This window comes from Anolis carolinensis, unplaced genomic scaffold (assembly GCF_035594765.1).
Source record: "Anolis carolinensis isolate JA03-04 unplaced genomic scaffold, rAnoCar3.1.pri scaffold_13, whole genome shotgun sequence".
Lineage (NCBI taxonomy): Eukaryota > Metazoa > Chordata > Lepidosauria > Squamata > Dactyloidae > Anolis > Anolis carolinensis.
Window position 1 is genome coordinate 3,538,301 of NW_026943824.1, and position 22,728 is coordinate 3,561,028.

Below are 22,728 nucleotides of genomic sequence, written 5' to 3' on the forward strand. Positions count from 1 at the left end.
CCCTGCCTCTTGTTTACATGTTTACTTAGCTTTGTTGCAAACTCTTTCACTTTGACTGGCACTCGGTGCTTTGGTGCAGAGATGCGGGAAGATGGGATGCGGAGAAATAGTGGTCTTAGTGCTTCAAAGGCTAGAATAAGCACTTTCCATGAAGTTTAGAGGCAAATTGGTAATAAATAAGAGAAAACTATGTACGATTACAGAGTAATGACATCTGCCTTGTGTCCCCAGTGAAACCCCTGCAGCAACATTTTACGCTAATTCAAACTTTTTTAAAGCATCCCCATTCAAATCTGGCTTATACCTGTGTCCAGATGTCCATGGTTTTACTATTTCGGACCCTGTTGCTTACTCAGCGTTTGACCCGACAACAGTAACGTTGCCACGCGCAATGCTCTAGCGAGCCCTCTGGTTAATTTGCCAGCAAAGTTGTGCTAAATGGAAATAAACAGAAGTGTGTTTTGTTTATTTCCCCAGCCCTTTCAGCTTCCCAGAAGGTTTTGCTCTCAGTGGATCATCTTGCTGAGATTAAGCGTCTTTCAGACTGGGTTGTCTTAACTGCTTTTCTTGTGGTTAATTGGACTAAAATAATACTTTTAAAGGGAAATAAATACATCCTTATCTCTTCGCAGTCCCTTTTGGGCGTCTCTTTTGAAATGTTAAAATGTGCAACCTGTGCAAAAGAGTCTCGTCAGTGGGAACAGTGGCACGTGTCAGTATTTGTCGAGGTTTCTCTCCCCCCGCCTTCCCATCCAGGGACTTTGACTCGACGCCTTAAGTCTACCTGGCTGTGAAAAGTAGCAAAACGATAACAGAAGCCTCACTTCTATAGAGGATTTAAAATTGGGTTCTTTTCCAAGGGAGGTTTGGAAGGAGGAGATAACTAATGTTCATTTGCGATTCATTCACGTTTGGTCACAAGGGAAGAGACAATTTCAGCGCAGGAGCCGAGTGTTCAGTGAATGCAACCGTTGGAGAGTGGTCCAGTCTGTTCCTCAAGATAGACCGTTCTTTTTTCCTGTAAGGAAGGCAGGAGATGGGTTTGAATTGGTTGCAGATCTTCAGCTGCTCCCCGCCAGATGGCAGTAAAGAAAGGCTTCTTTGCGACCGTTTCCGAAACTGTTCCTGTTGCAAGGAAGAACCTTATTGTAATGAGCAGGAACCCAAAGACCCTAAAGGCCCCATATTCTCTCCAAGCTTTGAAGCTAAGCAGAATCAGCCCTGAGTAGCACTTGGATTGGAGACCACCGATGAATATCAGGTGCTGGAGGTGATATTTCAGAGGAAGAAAATGGGAAAAGTCACTTCTGAGTGTTCCTCGCTGAAATGAAACTCTTACAAAGTTCATGGGATCCCCAAAAGCTGGTTTGGAGACTATTTAGTGATGTTCATAGAATCATAGAATCATAGAATAGTAGAGTTGGAAGAGACCTCATGGGCCATCCAGTCCAGCCCTCCGCTAAGAAGCAGGAAATCGCATTCAAAGCACCCCCGACAGATGGCCATCCAGCCTCTGCTTAAAAGCCTCCAAAGAAGGAGCCTCCACCACAGTCCGGTGTTTCTATCCCATGGCATGATACAGCCACTTCTGTGGCATCTAATTTGGGAAGGTTTGTTGCCGGGCTGTGGCGCAGGCTGGTTAACAGCCAGCTGCAATAAATCACTCTGACCAAGAGGTCGTGAGTTTGAGGCCAACCCGTGTCGGGGTGAGCACCCGACAATTAAAATAAAAATATAGCCCCTGCTCGTTGTTGACCTAAGCAACCCAAAAAGATAGTTGCATCTATCAAGTAGGAAATTTAGGTACCACTTATATGTGGGGAGGCTAATTTACGACACCATAAAAATCACCCAGCCGCCATTGGAATGAGGAAGTTGCCGTCGTAGTGGATGATGAAGCAGCTGCTCCCCCTGTGGCTGGAATCAAGCATTCCCTCAGAAGCTGGAAGCTGGAGAAGGTTTAAATTGCCTCTGCGTCTGTCTCTGTCTCTGTTCTATGTTATACGGCATTGAATGTTTGCCTTATATGTGTACAATGTGATCCGCCCTGAGTCCCCTTCGGGGTGAGAAAGAAGGGCGGAATATAAATACTGTAAATAAATAAATAAGGATTCTGTTTGACATTAGACCTGATGTGTTTGTGCGGGACTGTGTCCCTCCTCTTATGAGCTGGTCACTGAACTATGGATGACATTTTTGTTGAAGACATCTTTGCCTTGTTTCTACCTTCGATGCATCCTGGAATTGTGTTGGATTCAAGAGAAAGTATTGTTCGGCATTCGGGTAAATAGAAACTACCATCAACACTAGCAAGAGTAATGTACACAATAGAAAAAACAAGAACCTATTACTGAAACATGGATCTAGGCTACTAGGCCTTGACCATCCAAAGGAGATGATAACATAGTTCTCTTGGAAGACATAGAGATTCCTAATGAAGTGTTAAAAGCAGGTTTTCCCCCCCTTTCCCCCCATTGCAAAAGTGGCCAATTGCAACATTCACACTTGCCTCAAATATCCAGGGTTCTTTCTCCAACAAAAATGGCTTAGATAATCCAAAATCTTGGATAATCCAGAGGCTTGGATAAGTGAGACTACTGTACATAATATACATGTAATATTAATAATATTATGATGTAATACAATGTGATAATAATTATAATTCACTATTATAATTGTATATTTATATTACATGCAATTTTACTAATATTATTGCAATATAGTCATATAATATAATATAATATAATATAATATAATATAATATAATATAATATATGTATATATACTTGTAAACCGCCCTGAGTCCCCTTCGGGGTGAGAAGGGCGGGACATAAATGTTGCTAATAAATAATAAATAAACCCTGGATATTATTCCACAGATCTATAAACCCCACTTGTCTAGTTTCCAACAGACCTCACAACATATGAGGATGCTTGTTATAGATGCAGGCGAAACATCAGGAAAGAATGCTTCTGGAACATGGCCAGACAGCTCGGAAAACTCACAGCAACCCAGTGCCTTGAAAGCCTTCGACAACACATTTATTATTTTGTTTTTGCAAAATACTTTTGTCATGCCACAGATGTAGACTGCAGTTACATGCAGACAAGCAAAGCCAACTTATTTTGCCTTATTTACAATGTTGAACTACTGCAAAGAAAGACTTCATATAATCTCAATCCCCCCTCCAGTAGTTCATAATTGAAATCATTTCCCCACAAAATTGTATGGTAGTCATTTCAGTTTTTATTTTTCTAATTTAGATGAACAAGGGATTGTCCAATTGCCACTAATTGTTCAGCTAAACAAGCCTCCTTTGAGACTCCGTGATATCTCATAATCTTATAATATCCTCGTTGCTGCCAAAACGTCCTTCCAAAACAGCACAATCTCAGCTCCTTCTGCCTGGCTCCTCCAACACAAATAATTCTGGAGAATATAACCTTGTTTCAATCATTGCGGGGTTCGCATATCATCCAAATTACAAATTTATATAAACCTTAACGGCAGTATTAAACACTACTGCTTGTTCTATGAAGCAGAATAAAACAACACTGGAGGAAATCCATTACCGGATCTTCTGAACCATTTTTTTGATGTGCTACAAATGAAAAGGTTGGCTGTTTGCTGAAAAGCTTTCGCAAGAACTGAAGCTTGTTTGACTTTAAACACCGATTAAGCCAAATGGATAAACGGCAAAGCCTACAAACTGAATGGAGTGAGACAAATTCCCAAAGACCTGTAGAGTTTTATGGAATAGATCATTATCGGCAATTTAGAGTTTCTTGGTGGGTTAGCCAAAGATCCTAGAAAACAAGTTTCCTTTTTATACCGTACACATCAAGAGTAACACAGTGTGTTAAAGCGCTGAGCTGCTGAACTTGCGGACTGAAAGGTCCCAGGTTCAAATCCCGGGAGTGGAATGAGCGCCCGCTGTTAGCCCCAGCTCCTGCCAACCTAGCAGTTCGAAAACATGCCAATGTGAGTAGATCAATAGGTACTGCTCTGGCGGGAAGGTAATAGCACTCCATGCAGTCATGCCTATGGCCACATGACCTTGGAGGTGTCTACGGACAATGCCGGCTCTTCAGCTTAGACATGGAGATGAGCACCAACCCTCAGAGTGTGAGTAGATCCATAGGTACTGCTCTGTCGGGAAGGTAACAGCGCTCCATGCAGTCATGCCGGCCACATGACCTTGGAGGTGTCTACGGACAATGCAGGCTCTTCAGCTTAGAAATGGAGATGAGCACCACCCCTCAGAGTGTGAGTAGATCAATAGGCACTGCTCTGTCGGGAAGGTAACGGCGCTCCATGCAGTCATGCCGGCCACATGACCTTGGAGGTGTCTACGGACAACGCCGGCTCTTCAGCTTCGAAATGGAGATGAGCACCAACCCCCACAGTCGGTCACGACTGGACTTAACGTCAGGGGAAAACCTTGACCTTTACACATTTCAGAGTTGAGACACACAAATGACAGTGACAAAGAGAAAATTGAGAGCACTCCTTTGCTTTCTTAATTTGTTTTGTATTGGTCTTGTCGTTGTGTGCCTGTCCTTCTGCTCCTGGTGATGGAGAAGGCAACATTTGCATCCTGGTTTTACTCCCGGAGCCTGCTGTGCCTTGAGTCGGGCCCTGATTGGCAGCCTGGGCTTCTCGCTGACAGATTCTTATCAGGTATGATTGGGTTGTCAGCCTCACTGTAATTGGCAGATGGAAAGCAGCATGATTGAGCTTTGCTGAGCTTGCTTCCTTGGCATATGGATTACATTGGCCTGATTCTTTAGTCCTTTGGGTCTTCTTTATCTAGTTGGATAGCCTTGCAACTTATGGCTGTGGGAGGAGGAGGCAAGACATGGAAACGGCAAGAACCTTGTAGACGTGCTCCACTGAAACCTCTTTCTCCTTGAGTGTCATCCAGCAGTTCCACATTTTGTGTCCTTGTTTCTCCTGTCTTTCTCCAAGGAAGCGAAACCAGTGTCTATGTGTTTCTTTTTATGTTCAGGAATAATGACTCAGCCTAATGAGTTTCATGGGAGACTGCAGATTTGAACCTTGTCCAGCACTAGCCATTGCATCAAGGACAGATCAGCTTATATATTTGTCTTATCATGGAAGAAGGCTGGACCATCTTAGTGCAAGGCTTTTCTGTCTACTATACTTGATGATGATGATGATGATGATGATGATGATGATGATAATTTATTTGTTTGACCAGTCATATGACCATTTCAAAGTGCAACATAAATAAAAACAAGGCAAAAAGGATGGGAGGACAGCAGCTGACCTTCTGTTTGCCGTCAAAATCTTATTTTCCTGATTCTTCTTTCAGGAAATGCGCTCTTTTCTTGATAGCTTTCAGGATAAAAAGGCTGACTCTGATTATGGTGTACTATACTTATGGTTGAATTGCCATCTGAAGGCAGGTCATTTGTGGGACGCTCTGTGGCCCTGTCTACTTATGAGGAAGAAAACCATAACATAATGAGTATCCATGCCAAGTTTAGTCCAGATCCATCATTGAGCCAACAGTGCTTTTTGGAAGTAGGTGAACTACAACTCCCAAACTCAAGGTCAATGCCCACTAAACCCTGTGAGTCATGGGAGTTCTGTGTGCCAAATTTGGCTCAATCGTTGGTGGAGTTCAGAATGCTCTTTAATTGTGGGTGAACTATAAATCCCAGCAACTACAACTCCCAAACCTCAAGGTCTATTTTCCTCAAACTCCACCAGAGTTCACATTTGGGCATATTGAGTATTTGTGCCAAGTTTGGTCCAGATCCATCATTGTTTGGAGTCCACAGTGCTCTCTGGATGTAGGTGAGCTACAACTTCCAAACTCAAGCTCAATGCCCACTAAACCCTTCCAGTATTCTCTGTTGGTCATGGGAGTTCTGTGTGCCAAGTTTGGCTCAATCGTTGGTGGAGTTCAGAATGCTCTTTGATTGTGGGTGAACTATAAATCCCAGAAACTACAACTCCCAAACGTCAGGGTCTATTTTCCCCAAACTCCACAAGTGTTCACATTTGGGCATAGTGAATATTCGTACCAAGTTTGGTCCAGATCTATCATTGTTTTGAGTCTGGATGTAGGTGAACTACAACTCTCAAACTCAAAGTCAGTGCTCACCAAACCCTTCCAGTATTTTCTGTTGGGAGTTCTGTGTGCCAAGTTTGGTTCAGTTCCATCTTTGGTGGAGTTCAAGATGCTCTTTGATTGTAGGCGTACTATAAATCCCAGCAACTACAACTCCTGAATGACAAAGCCAATCCCTCTCAACCCCACCAGGTATCAGGTATTTGTGCCAAATTTGGGCCAGAGAATGAAAATACATCCTGCATATCAAATATTTACATTTACGATTGATAACAGTAGCAAAATGACATTTATGAAGTAGTAACAAAAATAATGTTATGGTTGGGGGTCACCACAACATGAGGAACTGTATTGAGGGGTCTCGACATTAGGAAGGTTGGGAATCACTGGTTTTGGAGGTGAAACGAGCCTCTTTCTTGTTGTTTCTTTCGGTGTCTTTCTTTCCTTGGAAGCCACCCCCCCCCCTCCTCGGCTGGCTCCTGGTTCCTTTCCAGTTTGCCACCACTTTAATGTGTTTGTTTCTCTCTGTGCTGTTCCCTATTTATAGACTTAACTTGATTCAGTGGCAGTCAATTAGAACAGCCGCGAATCCTTTAAAAGGAGGATGCCACAGGGAATACATTTGTTGATTTGCTTGTTCCAGGGGAGCCAGATTGATAGTTTACTTGAAGCCCTTGAAGCGCATTTAAAATTCTCTTGGGCTCGGCTGATTTTGAAATGCATTTTCATATATTAAAAAATAAATAAAACAACAAAGTTTTTTTTTAAAAAAAGTAGGCCCTGCTCTTTTCCTTGCGATGCAGACTTTTAAAAAATGTCAACATGGCAAACTGGGAAGATGTCATTTTTTCCCTTACTTATTTTATTTATCGTATCAGAAGCGAAACCGAGAGTACAGTTGTCATATTTAGAAACACAAGGAAAGTTGAAAACTTGGCATTGTACTAAATGTCCTTTGTCCATTTCTGAAGATTGGCTCTGCACTTCAGTGCCTTCCAAGTCGCCCAGTCTGCTGTGTGCCCAGGAGGGAGTTTCTCATCTGGTATCAGCCATGGATTGAGATTCCGAGTTTTAGCCTGCCACTTTTGGACTCTTGCTTGCTGAGGTGTTCCTGCGAATATCTCTGTAGATCTTACAAAGCTTTCTTGAATTCTTCTGAGATCATTTTCCCCCTTGAAGATACTAAAATCAAAGGGCCTTGGTGAAACTTTGTGTCTAATTTTGTGTTCGTTTTAGATTTGTATCCCATTTATGGGCAGGGTTTTCAAAGCGCACCAGGTGATAATAAAATCTCATTAAAATGACTAATGAGGAGGGAGTGGATAAGTTAAATTTAGAAATGGAAAAAATGAATTGGTGATTATTTTACTCATAGTGGCAAGACTTATAATTGCAAGGAATTGGAAGATAGTAACCAATCTTACACTGGAAGCATGATATGGGGAGGTATGGAATGTAGCCCTGAATGATAAATTATCCATGGAAATGAGGGTGTTTTGGGGGAAAATAATAGATCTGATTTTGATTTATACTGGTCAGTATTTATTAAATATGTTTTAGAGAGTGAAAAAGGAAAACAATACAACTTTGTTGGTCAGGCATTTTGGATATGATATTTTGGATATGATATTTGTTTACTGGTTCAGGCCTTGGTGATGGGCTTATGTGCTAGTAAAATGTTTATTGTTTTGTTTACAATGTAAGCTGTTAATGTATGTAAATAAATTTTTTTAAAAAGGAGGGATAAGTGGGGAAAATAGGCAGAAATTTCCAGAATTTGAAAATCACAACAAAACGAGGGGTTAATGACCTCCCTGGTTGACTTGGCCGAGAGAAGGCAAAACTTTCCCTATTGCGTTTGGTTTCTTTTCAATCTCTCCCATTTTACTCTTGGGAATCCCGGGCCATTTTTCTCCCCATTTTACGCTTTCCTCATGACAACAACAAAGGCTACGTTTGCCGGTTACGCCACTTTGCAAAACATAAGCGGAGAAGGATGTGAGAAGCTCATGATATCAAAATTGACAACGGGAAATAATGGAAGAAGAGATCGGGGCAGAGATAAACATGAAAAGCGTGCATTTTTTTTAATATAGTTTGGAGGTGATGGGATCTGTGCCAAGTGCTCCGGAGAAGAGAATGGTTTTGAGGGAAATTTGAGAAAGTGGTATTGAAAGGTAGAGCTGTTTGGGGAAGCAAGGGAATGATGGACACCCGACTCCAAGGGAATCCAACCCAAAGTGTCTGAACAGTGATGCGGCCGTGCTGACATCCTTGCTTGAGTTCGTTCTGTTAATACTGTTGGGATGTCTTGGAGAAAATAATGTGGGATTGCTCTTTTCACCTCACACATTGAGCCTACGTTTGAGTGATCAGTAAACAAAATGTGCCGCCTACGCCCATGCCAGCCCATTAAGGCGTATTCTGTACACAAGCTCTTATCCGCATGACCCAGGACAAAGGGTTACCAAAACATTACTTTGCCAGACAAGCATCCATTGGTCAGACATACCTGGAAGGCAGGTTGCAATTACATAGCCATTTGGGAGAGGTGATTAGCTTTTATTCACCCTGTTCTTTCATTAGATGATACAGCTCGCTCTCTCCATAGTTTTGAGTGGCAGTGGCACCTTATGTGTTGTTCTCTCCTTGCAGAAAGGATGGCTTATTTAGATGCTTATTTAGATCTGCATCACAGGGACTTTCCATGGTGAAGAAATGGCCGAGCCACTAAGAAGGAACTGTGAGCGAAACTATAATAAACAAAATATCAATTAGTTAGTAAATGACCATGGCTAGTTGAGAACCATAGAATCATAGAGTTGGAAGAGCTCCCAAGAGCCATCCAGTCTAATTCCCTTCTGCCATGTGGGAAAAGCACAAAGCATCCCCAACAGATGACCATCCAGCCTATGTTTAGGTAAAGGTAAAGGTTTCCCCTGACGTTAAGTCCAGTCGTGTCTGACTCTGGGGGTTGGTGCTCATCTCCATTTCTAAGCTGAAGAGCCGACGTTGTCCATAGACACCTCCATAGTCATGTGGCCGGCATGACTGCATGGAGCACTGTTACCTTACCGCTGGAGTGGCACCTATTGATCTACTCACATTTGCATGTTTTTGAATCGCTATGTTGGCAGAAGCTGGAGCTAACAGCAGGCGCTCACTCCACTCCCCGGATTCGAACCTGTAACCTTTCGGTCTGCAAGGAAATAACCAATTTAGTGGTGGCCCCCATTTCCACAAAACTATCTCCAGATAGTTTTGAGCCCCTGCCATCAACATGCAAACAAGAGATGGAATCCTTTTGAGAAGTTACAAAGGTATAACCTAGAGTTATATACCCATGAATTGTTCATATTTATGATCTTTACATAAATATTCAGCAGCTCAGTGCTTTAACACACTTCGCCACCGGGGGCTCCTTAGCCTATGTTTAAAAGCTTCCAAAGAAGGAGCCTCCACTGGACTCCAAAGCAGAGAGTTCCACTGCTGAACAGCTCTTTTTATAGTCAGGAACATTCTTCCCAATGTTAAGGTGGAATCTCCTTTCCTGCCATTCGAACCCATTCCTCCATTGAGTCCAGTCTCTTCCTCTTGTTACATCCTTTTACATATTTAAATCTCAATCTTCTCACAGAGTCGATCTGGGTTTTTGCGTCCTTGATGATGTTGCTTGCTAAGAAAAACCCAGCTGGTGTTGTGTGTGCGTAACTGTGTGTGATGGGAACAATGTCTGTGCCCAGGAGGGAGGGCTTTAGCTTTCAGCTTCTCCTGTCGAGCTCCAAGGATGTTCAGCGAGTCCCTTGGAGTCCATCGGCATCAGAGGTTCACTCGTCTGTGACGGCGAGATGCTGTTCTAGCTGCCATGCAACTCCAACCACAGTCGGCTTGGCAGAACTTCATCACTCATGTTCCTTTTGCTGTCGAGGGAGCTGCAACTTGGCATTTTTGCTTGGCAGCATGTGGCCTCCCCAGAGGCTACAACACCACTGGCTTGGAATAGCGGCACCACACCGTTTATATGCCAGGAGGGAGCCGGCCTTGCAAAACACAGCGCTCCCATGTTGCCGGTGTTGCTGATCTTTTCATTTTGTCCTCCTTGTAGTCAAGGGTTCTGAAAGAAAAATAAGGAGAAAGGGACCACCAGACCGTTGGGTTGGGACCTTTTATCTTCCACTGACATTCAAAGTGAATAATCAATATTGGTTCTTATGCATTATATATGATGTGAAAGGAAAAACCCAGAACTTCCCAGTTGTATCTCAGTAGCTTCCTGCTGAAAATGTCACTGCCATAGCCTATTCATCTTGAGCTCCAGGACAGCAGAAGACTTCATTCCATGGGGTGGACTTTCATGGACTTGACATTACGATAAAGAAATATTTATGTAAAGATCATAAATATGAACAATTCGTGGATATATAACTCTAGGTTATACCTTTGTAACTTCTCAAAAGGATTCCATCTCCTGTTTGCATGTTGATGGCAGGGGCTCAAAACTATCTGGAGATAGTTTTGTGGAAATGGGGGCCACCACTAAATTGGTTATTTCCTATTAAAAAGAGAGGGACCCATAAAATATATTTGATGGATAATTCATCTGTCCAAGTCCCTTTGAAATGTACTTGACTTGTACATGAGTTGTTTGAGCAGAACCTCATAAATTCAGTGGTTCTCAACCTGGGGTCCCCAGATGTTTTTAGCCTACAAGATGTTTTTAGTCTCCTGTTTTTAACACTGTATCCTGCTTGTTGATTTTAATGATTGTTTTTATTGATGTTGATGTTTTTTACTGGGATAATTGTTTTATTGCTTTGTTACTGTTTTGTTTGTTTTATCGGGCCTGGCCCCATGTAAGCCGCCCCGAGTCCCTTCGGGGAGATGGGGCGGGGTATAAAAATAAAGTTGTTATTATTATTATTATTATTATTATTATTATTATTATTATTATTATTATTACAACTCCCAGAAATCCCAGCCAGTTCACCAGCTGGGAATTGAAGGCCAAAACATCTGGGAACTCCAGGTTGAGAACCACTGTCCTAGTTGATCCTGATATATGGTTGTTAGAAGAAGGTTCTGTATGTGTGTCCATCCATACATTGTTATTTAATTTTTCTCCTCTTCCAGTAAAATGTCTTGAGCAACCTATTGTCTGGAATTGCACACCATTCTTTAATTCTCTTTGGTGGGATTTTGCTGTCGTTTTCAAGCTTATGAGTTTCTTATTATTCCTCTGGCAAAGGTCATTCTGACCCAAGCTGGATTAGAGGAGGATAACAAGACAACAACGTTGTGTAAAACCTGGGCATTTCAGAGTTGGATGATGGTTTATACTCCATTTTCTCTCTCCACAAGGAGACTCAAAGCGGAGTATGCCGATACGGTCTCCTGTTTTCAAGCATCCTGGCCTAGAGTCCCTTATATGGTTCATGTTTTGACAATAATGTTGATGCTGAAGAAAGCAAACGTTACTGGCATCTTGCGGTGGCACGTCGTGCAAAAAACAAACATTTCTCTTCCACCGAAACCTTCCGCTGTGTTCAAATCACGTGGGAAGTGAGGATGGAGTTTATGAAGCACTGTTTTTAAAGCCTCTCCGAAATGTTTTCTTTTCCTTCGGGTCCCCGAGGACCTCAAGTCAGAGTATTTTTCAGAAGTCCTGAATGAAAACCTTACGTGGCCTGTCATTTGTTGACATCGCCCAAGGCAACCTTCCCCAACCTCGTGCCCTCTGGGTGTTTTGAACTTCATGCTTATTGTTTGCCATGATGTCTGGGGTGGATGTGCCAGGCTGGAGAAGGCTAAAGCTAGTCTGAATTCAGCCTTGAGTTTAGATAATCCACACAAATTCTCTGGTATATGCATTTTTATAGATGTACTAGCTGTGCCCAGCCACGCGTTGCTGTGGCGAATTATGGTGGTATGGGAAATAAAATATTGAGGAATTGGTGGTAGTTAAGGTAAAGGGTAAAGGTTTTCCCCTGACATTAAGTCCATTATAAATGGGTTATATAGCTGTGTGGAAGGGCCTTGAGTCTACACTGCCATATAATCCAGTTTAGATCAGATAATCTGTATTTTATAGGCAGTGTGGAAGACGCCTAAGTGAGGCCTAACTCTGCCTGTCCCCTAGGGTGAGTGGGTTGCTAAGAGACCAAGTGGGCGGAGCTTAGCCTTTTAACTGGCAGCAATTGGATAAAAACAATTCTTCCTCTCCCTCTAATTAGGACTTTATTTTTCTTTTCTTTTTGTTGTATCAACCTAGAGGCATGGATGAGGGGTTGTGCTGCCAAGTTTAGTGTTTCTGGGATGTGTAGTTTTCTTGTTTTGTCCTAGGCCGAAATTTTATTACCCTTTTATATAGATAGATAGATTGGGTGGGTTCAGTCGAGACTTCAGATACAGGTTGAGCATCCATTACAAAGTAAAGGTTTTCACCTGACATTAAGTCTAATAGTTTCCGACTCTGGGGGTTGGTGCTCATCTCCATTTCTAAGACAAAGAGCCGGTGTTGCCCATAGACACCTCCAAGGTCATGACTGCATGGTGCCCTTACCTTCCCGCCAGAGCGGTACCTATTGATCTACTCACATTTGCATGTTTTCAAACTACTAGGTTGGCACAAGCCTTATAAATACGTATTGTGTATCTTTTTTGGTCAGGTATAGTATAAAAGGGCTAATTCAGCAGCTTCACTTAGCTATAGAAATGCATTTTACACAGTGCCGTAAATTGGCGTGTTTTATTGATGGAAATTACTTTTTTTCATATCAGCTTTCACAATATTTTAATGCGGCGAATTGCAGTATGCAAATAAACTGAAGCCTAGCAGCGCAACTGTGGGAACTTTTGTCACAATCCTTTCCTCCCACACAATAGAGCTGTTCACAGCTGTTTGAAATCAAAGCTCCCCGCCACGGCTGCGGAAGTAGAAAAATGTACGAAAATGCCACATACAAGAGGGCAAATGTATTTTCTGTGTCTTTGAAAATTAACCTTTTTAACTGTCTTGGCACATTTTTCAAACACAGGACCTGTAACCGTTAAATATCAGAACATGTAATCTTTAGCTGCAAATGCTGGTATTTTGACAAGTCCAATTTCATAATCTTTTGGTATGCCTTTACCCAATTTTTTGGCTTTTGTGATTAGAACAAGTGCTTCTGCTGTCTCCAGATGCAAGAGAAAGAGAAAACTTTCCTAGATACCCGTTCTTGCAGTGTGCAGTAGTGTTCAGTCTGATGCTGAAGGGGGATTTGGGTTTCAGCAGGTTGACCAAGGAAATGTTGAAGGCTCTGAATTGCCAGAAATATAGGCTGACCAAGGAAATGTTGAAGGCTCTGAATTGTTAGAAAGGCTAGCAGGGAAGCTGAAGTTAGTGATAAAAGTGACCTTTCACGGGATTTTGAACATCAACAAAGTTCAGGTGGCTCTGGCAGCGAGCCAGAGGAGTCTTCCTTAGATCGAGATACAAGGTTAGGGTTAAGGGTTCATCATCCCAGGCATTCTCTGAGAATAGCTGGGAAATGTGTGGGAACTCAAGGACAGAGAAATGCTTTCTTAGCCTGTAAACATGGTTAAATAGAGAGAAACAGGGAAAGATTTCAGACAAAGCAATGTTGATTTTGGAAGTTTAACTCCTGCCTTGACTCTGCTCATGGAAAAGACTTCTTGTTTTTGTTCATGCTTTTTGTACATGCTGTACAAGGATAATCTATCCCTAATAACAGTCCATGTCAACCAATCTGATTAAGTATTCTTGTTCCTTCTGGTTGTTGTGATTGTTTCTTATGGTCTTCACTGTTTTACGAGTTGTATAGGTCTTGAATTTTGTTTAATAATGTGTGTATTGCGTTGCTTGTAATGTATATTGCTATTTTATGCTTGTAAACCGCCCAGAGTCCCTTCGGGGAGAGAGGGCGGTATATACAGTAGATTCTCACTTATCCAACACTCACTTATCCAACATTCTGGATTATCCAACACATTTTTGTAGTCAATGTTTTCAAAACATCGTGATATTTTGGTGCTAAATTTGTAAATACAGTAATTACTACATAGCATTACTGTGTATTGAACTACTTTTTCTGTCAAATTTGTTGTATAACATGATGTTTTGGTGCTTAATTTGTAAAATCATAACCTAATTTGATGTTTAATAGGCTTCTCCTTAATCTCTCCTTATTATCCAACATATTCACTTATCCAACGTTCTGCTGGCCTGTTTATGTTGGATAAATGAGACTCTACTGTAAATAAAGTTTTACTTACTTACTTACTTACTTCTTTAATATATTTATTTATCATGTCAGGTGCAAATTGAGGATACTCGTATGTAAAAACACAAACAAGCCTTCCAAGTCTTCTGTGTGTCCAAGAGGGAGTTTCTCATCCGGTATCAGCCATAGATTGAGGTTTTGGGTTTTAGCCTGCCACTTTTGGACTCTTGCTTGCTGAGTAGATCTTAGGTTGTGATTCCCATGTTATGCCCATCAGCTTTCGCATGATATTATTTTTAGCGCTCACTTGTTGCAAGCAGTGCTTCTTATAAGTCAAAATGAACTTGTGGAAAGGACGCTTTTCTGCCCTGTCCCTAGATTGAAAAAGCAAAGAAAATAAAGAGATGCCTTGGCATTTCATCACAAGACTTCAACACTTACTTGCTTAGCTTTATTGAAGTTTTCGAACCAAGATGCTGAAGCAGCGTGGATTTGTGATTCCCCAGCAGAATTTTCTGATACATTTTTAAGAAAAATAAATGCAGAGACGATGAAGTTCTTCCTGGATATTGATCAAACCTGACTGCGCTTCATTTCAGATCCCACTTTCTGTAGAGCGATTCATTTTGTGTGGGTGACCTTGTGGGTAGGAAAGGGCAAGAATCACCCAAATTGACTTGCTAGGTTTGCATCCACCTGCCTTGTTAAGAGGAGAACAAAAAGGATAGGGAAGATTTCCTAAGCGTTGGCTGCATGAACAAAAAAGTTCGGATTGGTACGTTGCCTTAGCCCTTCGCAGCTGCCCTTCTTGCCTTAAGTCAGATAATATCAGATACAGATACAAGCTAAACCTTTAGAATAGAAGTTTCAAACTCATTGTCATCAAGGGTTATCGCAGCCTTATGGGCCATGGTGGTGCATTGGGTTAAACCTTTGTGCCGGCTGAGCTGCTGACCTGAAGATCTGAAGGTTGGCGGTTCGAACCCGCAAGGTGGGCTGAGCTCCCATCTGTCAGCTCCAGCTTCCCAAAGAGATCACCAAACACAGCATTGCCTAAACACGAAAGTCATTGCAGACTAACTCAACCAGAGAAGTCAGCCATAGCAGAGCATTTGATGAACCAACCTGGACACAGAATATTATAAATCCACAAGCATGTGGACAATTTCATCAGAAAGGAGGAAACCATGAAAATGAACAAAATCTGGCTCCCAGGATTAAAAAAACCCTCTAAAACCAGGACTGTAAATAAAGAACAACACTCAGAAAACACGGGAATTCCAGACAATCGGGGCCAGCTAACACCTCCCAACAAAGGATTCCCTTGCAGGCTTTGAATCTTCAATAATAATAATAATAATAATAATAATAATAATAATAATAATAAATTATTATTATTATCAAGATTGAACTTCAAAGACTCTGGCAGAAACCAGTGCAGGTGGTCCCGGTGGTGATGGGCACATTGGGTGCCGTGCCAAAAGATCTCAGCCGGCATTTGGAAACAATAGACATTGACAAAATTACGATCTGCCAACTGCAAAAGGCCACCCTGATGGGATCTGCGCGCATCATCCGAAAATACATCACACAGTCCTAGACACTTGGAAAGTGTTCGACTTGTGATTTTGTGATACGAAATCCAGCATATCTATCTTGTTTGCTGTGTCATAATAAAATAATAATAATAACAACTTTATTTTTATACCCCGCCTCTATCTCCCCAAAGGGGACTCAGGGCGGCTTACATGGCGCCAAGCCCGAATAAAAACAATAGCAATATAAAACACAACAATAGACAAGAGACATGCACAATTATAAAAATGTAAACATTAGGCAATAAAAACAAATGACAAGAACTAATGAAAATATGGATTAAAATGGAGAGGTTGTAAAAGTAGACTGGGTAAGGTAAGGCCATTCAATGCTAATCAAGGTGGCCAATTGCAACGTTCATATTTGCCCCCAACAGACAAAGAGTTCTTTCTCCCACCCTGGACATTATTCCACAGATATATAAACCTCACTTGCCTAGTTTCCAACAGACCTCACAACCTCTGAGGATGTCTGATGTAGATGTGGGTGAAACATCAGGAGAGAATGCTTCTGGAACATGCCTAGACAGCCTGGAAAACTCACAGCAGCCCAGTCTAGTGTCATTTTGTTTATGTGACAAGAGATGATGATCTGTGTGTTGTCGAAGGCTTTCATAGCCGGGATCACAGGGTTGTTGTATGTTTTCCGGGCTGTACCGCCATGTTCCAGAAGCATTCTCTCCTGATGTTTCGCCCACATCTATGTCAGGCATCCTCAGAAGTTGAGAGGTATGGAGAAACTAAGCAAGGAAGGTTTCTTCTCTCACCCTGGACTTTTCACAGATATAGAAACCTAGTTTGTAGGTTTGACCTATTTGCCCACTTAGCATAGACCCATAGGTTTGCCTTCTCAATATTACATTTAATTGCACTTTAACGACTATGTCAGCTGGGCAACTACTTGTCCCTGATGATTTTGACATATTTTGCACTTTGGCCCTGATCCATGAACTCAACTCGTGTTTTTAACACCTTATTAATATGTTGACCTTTTATGATTGTTTTTATCAATTACTGTTGTTTTGTTCTTGATTTATTTGTTTTATTGTTTTGTTTGCTTTTATATTGTTGTGTTTGGGCATGGCACCATGTAAGCCGCCCAGAGTCCCTTCGGGGAGATGGGGCAGGGTATAAGAATAAAGTTGTTGTTGTTGTTGTTGTTGTTGTTATTATTGTTTCCCCTTTTTATAGTGATACAGTAGAGTCTCACTTATGCAACATAAAAGGGCCGGAAGAATGTTGGATAAGCGAATATGTTGGATAATAAGGAGGTATTAAAGAAAAGCCTATTAAACATCAGATTAGGTTATGATTTTACAAATTAAGCACCAAAACATCATGTTATACAACAAATTTGACAGAAAAAGTTGTTCAATACGCAGTAATGCTATGTAGTAATTACTGTATTTATGAATTTAGCACCAAAATATCACGATGCACTGAAAACATTGACTACAAAAATGCATTGAATAATCCAGAACGTTGGATAAGCGAGTGTTGGATAAGTGAGACTCTCCTGTACATATAATGGCAAGCATTTTGCTGGTACGCTATACATTGCCAAAGCCTGGTGAAAATCTTTAAGATCATTTAGGAGGTTGGCATAACGGCCAAATGGGTGCATATCCATAACATGAAAACAGTTTGTTCACCTCTGAAATACTACGTTCAGGGGACCAATTTCCCTTAGTTTTCTCTGAGACCAGACAGAGCAAAACAAAACACAAAACCCCACAAGTCTGCCCGGATCAAGGGAGAGCAACAGGCAGCGTTGTGCCTTCCCAAGTCTCTTCCCAGCTGCTTCTTTTACGCTGTTGGAGCCACAACCGCTTTCATGGAGCAGACTGATTAAATGAGCCATTGGGTAAGTTCAGAGCCGGATTCCTCTTTGTTAATTAACTCGGTGACAAGATTTCTACTTTCTATTACGCATCGTGGAACAACCCTGCAAGTCGGTGCTGTTTGACCAGACAAGCAGATGTTCCTCAAAGAAACAAAAGCCGTCGGAGAAATTATCCAAGGTCCTCAGATCTAAAAACATGTCCCTTGAGTTCTGAACTATTCGTTCCACATGGCAGTCCATGACACGTGCTGAGGATATAGAGTGAAAAACTTAAGAGAATGGCACACTCATGGTTTCTACAATCACGGCGCTTCTTCTTTCTATTTTGGCACCTTCTTCTCAAGGCATTTTGCAGCTGGAAATTGCCACTACAAAAAGCTACTGAAAGGGATAACAGAACGATTCTCTGGGAAAAATATATTGCTATGCCGTTCTTGCAGTTACTGCCCACGTAGGCATTAGGGATGGGGAAATAGTACAGTTTTCATTCTTCGCAATCCGAAATTGTATCTTGAAATGACCTGAAATAAAAAATACAATTTCTCTCTAGGGTGGGGAGGGGTGTGTGTGCAGATATGCCAGCTTTATTTCCTTCTATATTTGAATTATAGTATATTGTGATAAAAAATAATTGAAACTAAGTTATTATCCCTCTCTAGTAGATCTTAGTAGATAAGGTAAAGGTTTTCCCCTGACATGAAGTCCAGTCGTGTCCGACGCTGAGGGTTGGATCTTTGGATCCAACTCATGATTTTAACATTTTATTTTGTATATTGACCTTTCATGACTGTTTTTATCGATGTTGATGTTTTAAATGTTGGTTGATTTGCATGTTGTTTTTGTTTTGATTTTGCGCTGTTGTGTCCGGGCATGGCCCCATGTGAGCCTCCCCGAGTCCCTTCGGGGAGATGGGGCGGGTTATAAGAATAAAGTTATTATTATTATTATTATTATTATTATTATTATTATTATTATTATTATTGGTGCTCATCTCCATTTCTAAGCCAAAGAGCCGGCGTTGTCTGTAGACACCTCCTAGTTCATGTGGCCGGCATGACTGCATGGAGCGTCATTACCATCCTACAGTACCCATTGATCTACGCACATTTGCATGTTTTCAAACTGCTAAATTGGCAGAAGCTGGAGCTAACAGCAAGAGCTCACCCTGCCTGCTGGATTCGAACTGCCAACCTTTTTGTCAGCAAGTTCAGCAGCTCAGTTTAACCCGTTGCATCATCAGGGACTCTCTTTGTTTACTGGGTTAATGGGGTAAATGGTAACTTCAGTGCAAGGCCTTCGATGATTTATCATTATAGGTTTGATTTATCTGCTCATTCAACAATAGCTCCATCGATGATGCTTTGCCATTATTATATTGCACTTTATTGACTATTTTATCTGTGAAACTACCTCTCCCCATTTTGAAATATTCTGCACTTTGGCCCAGATCCGTGTATTAGTCTCCTGTTTTTAACATTTAATTCTGTATGCTGGTTTTTATGACTGTTTTTATTGATGCTGATGTTTTATTGTTGGAATATTTGTTTTATTGTCTCGTTGCTGTTGTTTATTGTTGTGTTGGGCAAGGCCCCATGTAAGCCGCCCCGAGTCCCTTCGGGGAGATGGGGCGGGGTATAAAAAAGTTATTATTATTATTATCATCAACACAACGACGTTGTATGACACAGCAAACAAGATAGATATGCTGGATTTCGTTTCGCAAAACCACAAGTCGAACACTTCCCAAGTGTCTAGGACTGTGTGATGTATTTTCTGATGATGTGTGCAGATCCCAGTAGGGTGGCCTTTTGCAGTTGGCAGATGGTGATTTTGTCAATGTCTATTGTTTCCAAATGCCGGCTGAGATCTTTTGGCACGGCACCCAATGTTCCCATCACCACCGGGACCACCTGCACTGGTTTCTGCCAGAGTCTTTGAAGTTCAATCTTGAGGTCCTGAGAGCGGCTGAGTTTTTCCTGTTGTTTTTCGTCAATGCGACTGTCACCTGGGATGGCAACATCAATGATCCAAACCTTGTTCTTTTCCACAACTGTGATGTCTGGTGTGTTGTGTTCCAGAACTTTGTCAGTCTGGATTCGGAAGTCCCACAGTATCTTTGCATGCTCATTTTCTAATACTTTTGCAGGTTTGTGATCCCACCAGTTCTTTGCTGCTGGGAGGTGGAACTTGAGGCATAAGTTCCAATGAATCATTTGGGCCACATAGTTGTGCCTCTTGTAGTCTGTCTGTGCGATTTTCTTACAGCAGCTGAGGATATGAGGATTATTATTATTATTATTATTATTATTATTATTATTATTATTAGTATTATTATGTGAATCAACCACGATTCCTTCTTTCATATCAAAGCCTGGTTAAAAAGTGTGATCGGGTTGCCGATCAGCAGAAGAACGGAGCTTGTATGGCACACGGCACCCTGTTAGTTGGCATTTCGCACACTCATATCCTATTTGGATAGGTTCCTTTTCAGATCTCAGAGACTTAACTTTTTTCCTTCTCTTTTTACTGTCTTGATTTGGGGCGAAGATCAAAGCAGCCTCTGCCTGTGAAGAACTCTGTGATCATAGTTGCCAAGAAAACTTCTCATCTTCCTCTTTGTATCTCAGGGTTGGCTCCAACCTGCGGATGTGATTCAACTTGATTAAATATTGGAGGAGAATTTGTCTCCAGGTTCCACAGCCTCCCATTGTTTCAAGTACAAATTTTGCAGTCGTTTTATTATGTCCTTCCCGTGGCTCTTGTCACCGGAACTGGATAAACCTCCCATGTGGTCTTTAATACGGTATATATGTTTCCATGGTTTCAGATCATGCATTGAGTTTAGATTAGAGGGACATAAATTCAGTTTGTGGCTTAGTTGTGATTTAGTTGTTCTCTCAGCACCCAGGGCTGCTTCATCGTTGCCAAGTTTGAGCTCTCAAGTCAGTAATTTTTGTTTTGTCCCATTTCTGTATCATCTGCTTTTTGTGCCTTTATGGCTTTCTTTGCATTCTCGAATGGTGCTACTTCTTTGTAGTGAATCACTTGCAGCTTTGCTTTTGTGTAAATGTGTTTGTGAAAATCATTTTGTGCCATGCAGGGATGTTGTTGAGAAGACATGAATTAGTTTGTATGAAAGGTTTCCATTCTTGTCGGGTGTGTTTAGATTGGTTTAAACAAGTTATTGTGTCATCAGTTGAGATTTTTCTTCTTCAAGCTTCTCTTTGTGGAGCTGCAGGGAAGATGATTGGTCTCTAACATGATATCATGAAAGAGGAGAGGGGAAAAAAGATTTTGTTTGCATGCTGTTTCTTTCAAAACAAGGATAGAATACCAGTTTTTAGCCTGGGAATTCCTCTTGCTGAGGACCTTCTACACAAGATGTTCCTCAAAGACTCATGCTATGGCTTCTTCCCATGATGGCACTTCATTCAAGAAGTTTTCTTTCCAAATGTTGCCTGATTTAGTTTTGCTGCAAGTGTTTATCAGCTTCTGAAACAATCTTCCATCAGAACCTGGGGGATCAAGTTTTTTTTTTCATGTCAGGCACAACTTGAGAAAGTGCAGGTCGCTTCTGGTGTGAGAGAATTGGTCGTCTACAAGGACCTTGTCCAGGGGACGCCCAGATGTTTGATATTTTTATCATCCTTGTGGGAGACTTCTCTTAGGGAGCTGGGGCTGACAGAGGAAGCTCACCCACTCTCCCTGGATTCAAACCACCGACCTGTCAGTCAGCAGTCCTGCCGGCACATTGCGCCATCAGGGGCTCGAGTAATTGTCATTGTGTATAAGGCAGTAGCATCAAAATGTGACTTTTTTGTCGCTCTCCCACACTCTTTCCTCTGTGTGGTGCCTTAAAAAATGGGTACATTTTTTGACTGGGAAGCATTCAAATTCCAACATTTTTTCAAGTTATGGTGCAATTTTGATCATTTGAGAATATTTTCACTTTGTGATATTTCCCTTATTAAAATATCTAGCCAGTCCAAAGTGACATTTCAGCTAGGAACTTTCTCTTTGCTACCTGGCTTAGCTAAACTGCTAGATGCAGAAAAATCTTGCCAATTGAAAGGTTAGCAGTTTGAGCCTGGGTCGGGGTGAGCACCCAGTGTTAGCTCTCTGCCCACCTAGCAGAAATGCAAGTAGTGGGTAAGTAATAAAGGTGCCCGTAAAGACACCAACCGGGACAACGACAAAGCTCCTTGTTGAGCACAGTTTGCAAGATGCTGGAAATAAGATAAAAAATGCCTTTACCTTTATCTGTCTGTGTATTGTCTGTCCTTGTTAACTGTAGACTTGCCGTACATGTGTTCTAATAATAAAGTATTATTATTTTATTATGACAAAGCAAACAAGATAGATATGCTGGATTTCGTATCACAAAATCACAAGTCGAACACTTCCCAAGTGTCTAGGACTGTGTGATGTATTTTCGGATGATGCGTGCAGATAATAATAATAATAATAATAATAATAATAATAAGAAGAAGAAGAAGAAGAAGAAGAAGAAGAAGAAGTTTATTTATATCCCGCCTTCATCTCCCCCAAAGGGGACTCGGGGCAGCTTACAGCAAAATCAAAATACAAGCAATGATAAAATATGAAACATCAAAGATCCCATTATTATTATTATTATTATTATTATTATTATCAACACAACAACGTTGTATGGCACAGCAAACAAGATAGATATGCTGGATTTCGTTTCGCAAAACCACAAGTCGAACACTTCCCAAGTGTCTAGGACTGTGTGATGTATTTTCTGATGATGTGTGCAGATCCCAGTAGGGTGGCCTTTTGCAGTTGGCAGATGGTGATTTTGTCAATGTCTATTGTTTCCAAATGCCGGCTGAGATCTTTTGGCACAGCACCCAGTGTGCCCATCACCACCGGGACCACCTGTACTGGTTTCTGCCAGAGTCTTTGAAGTTCAATCTTGAGGTCCTGATAGCGGCTGAGTTTTTCCT

The 22,728-nt window shown here is 41.5% G+C and overlaps 1 protein-coding gene across 2 annotated transcripts in view; it reads left to right on the forward strand.

Moving 5' to 3' along the window:
* The window catches only part of mad1l1 (mitotic arrest deficient 1 like 1), a 527,237-nt gene that overhangs the window by 164,974 nt on the left and 339,535 nt on the right, over window positions 1-22,728 (forward strand). The window lies entirely within an intron of this gene.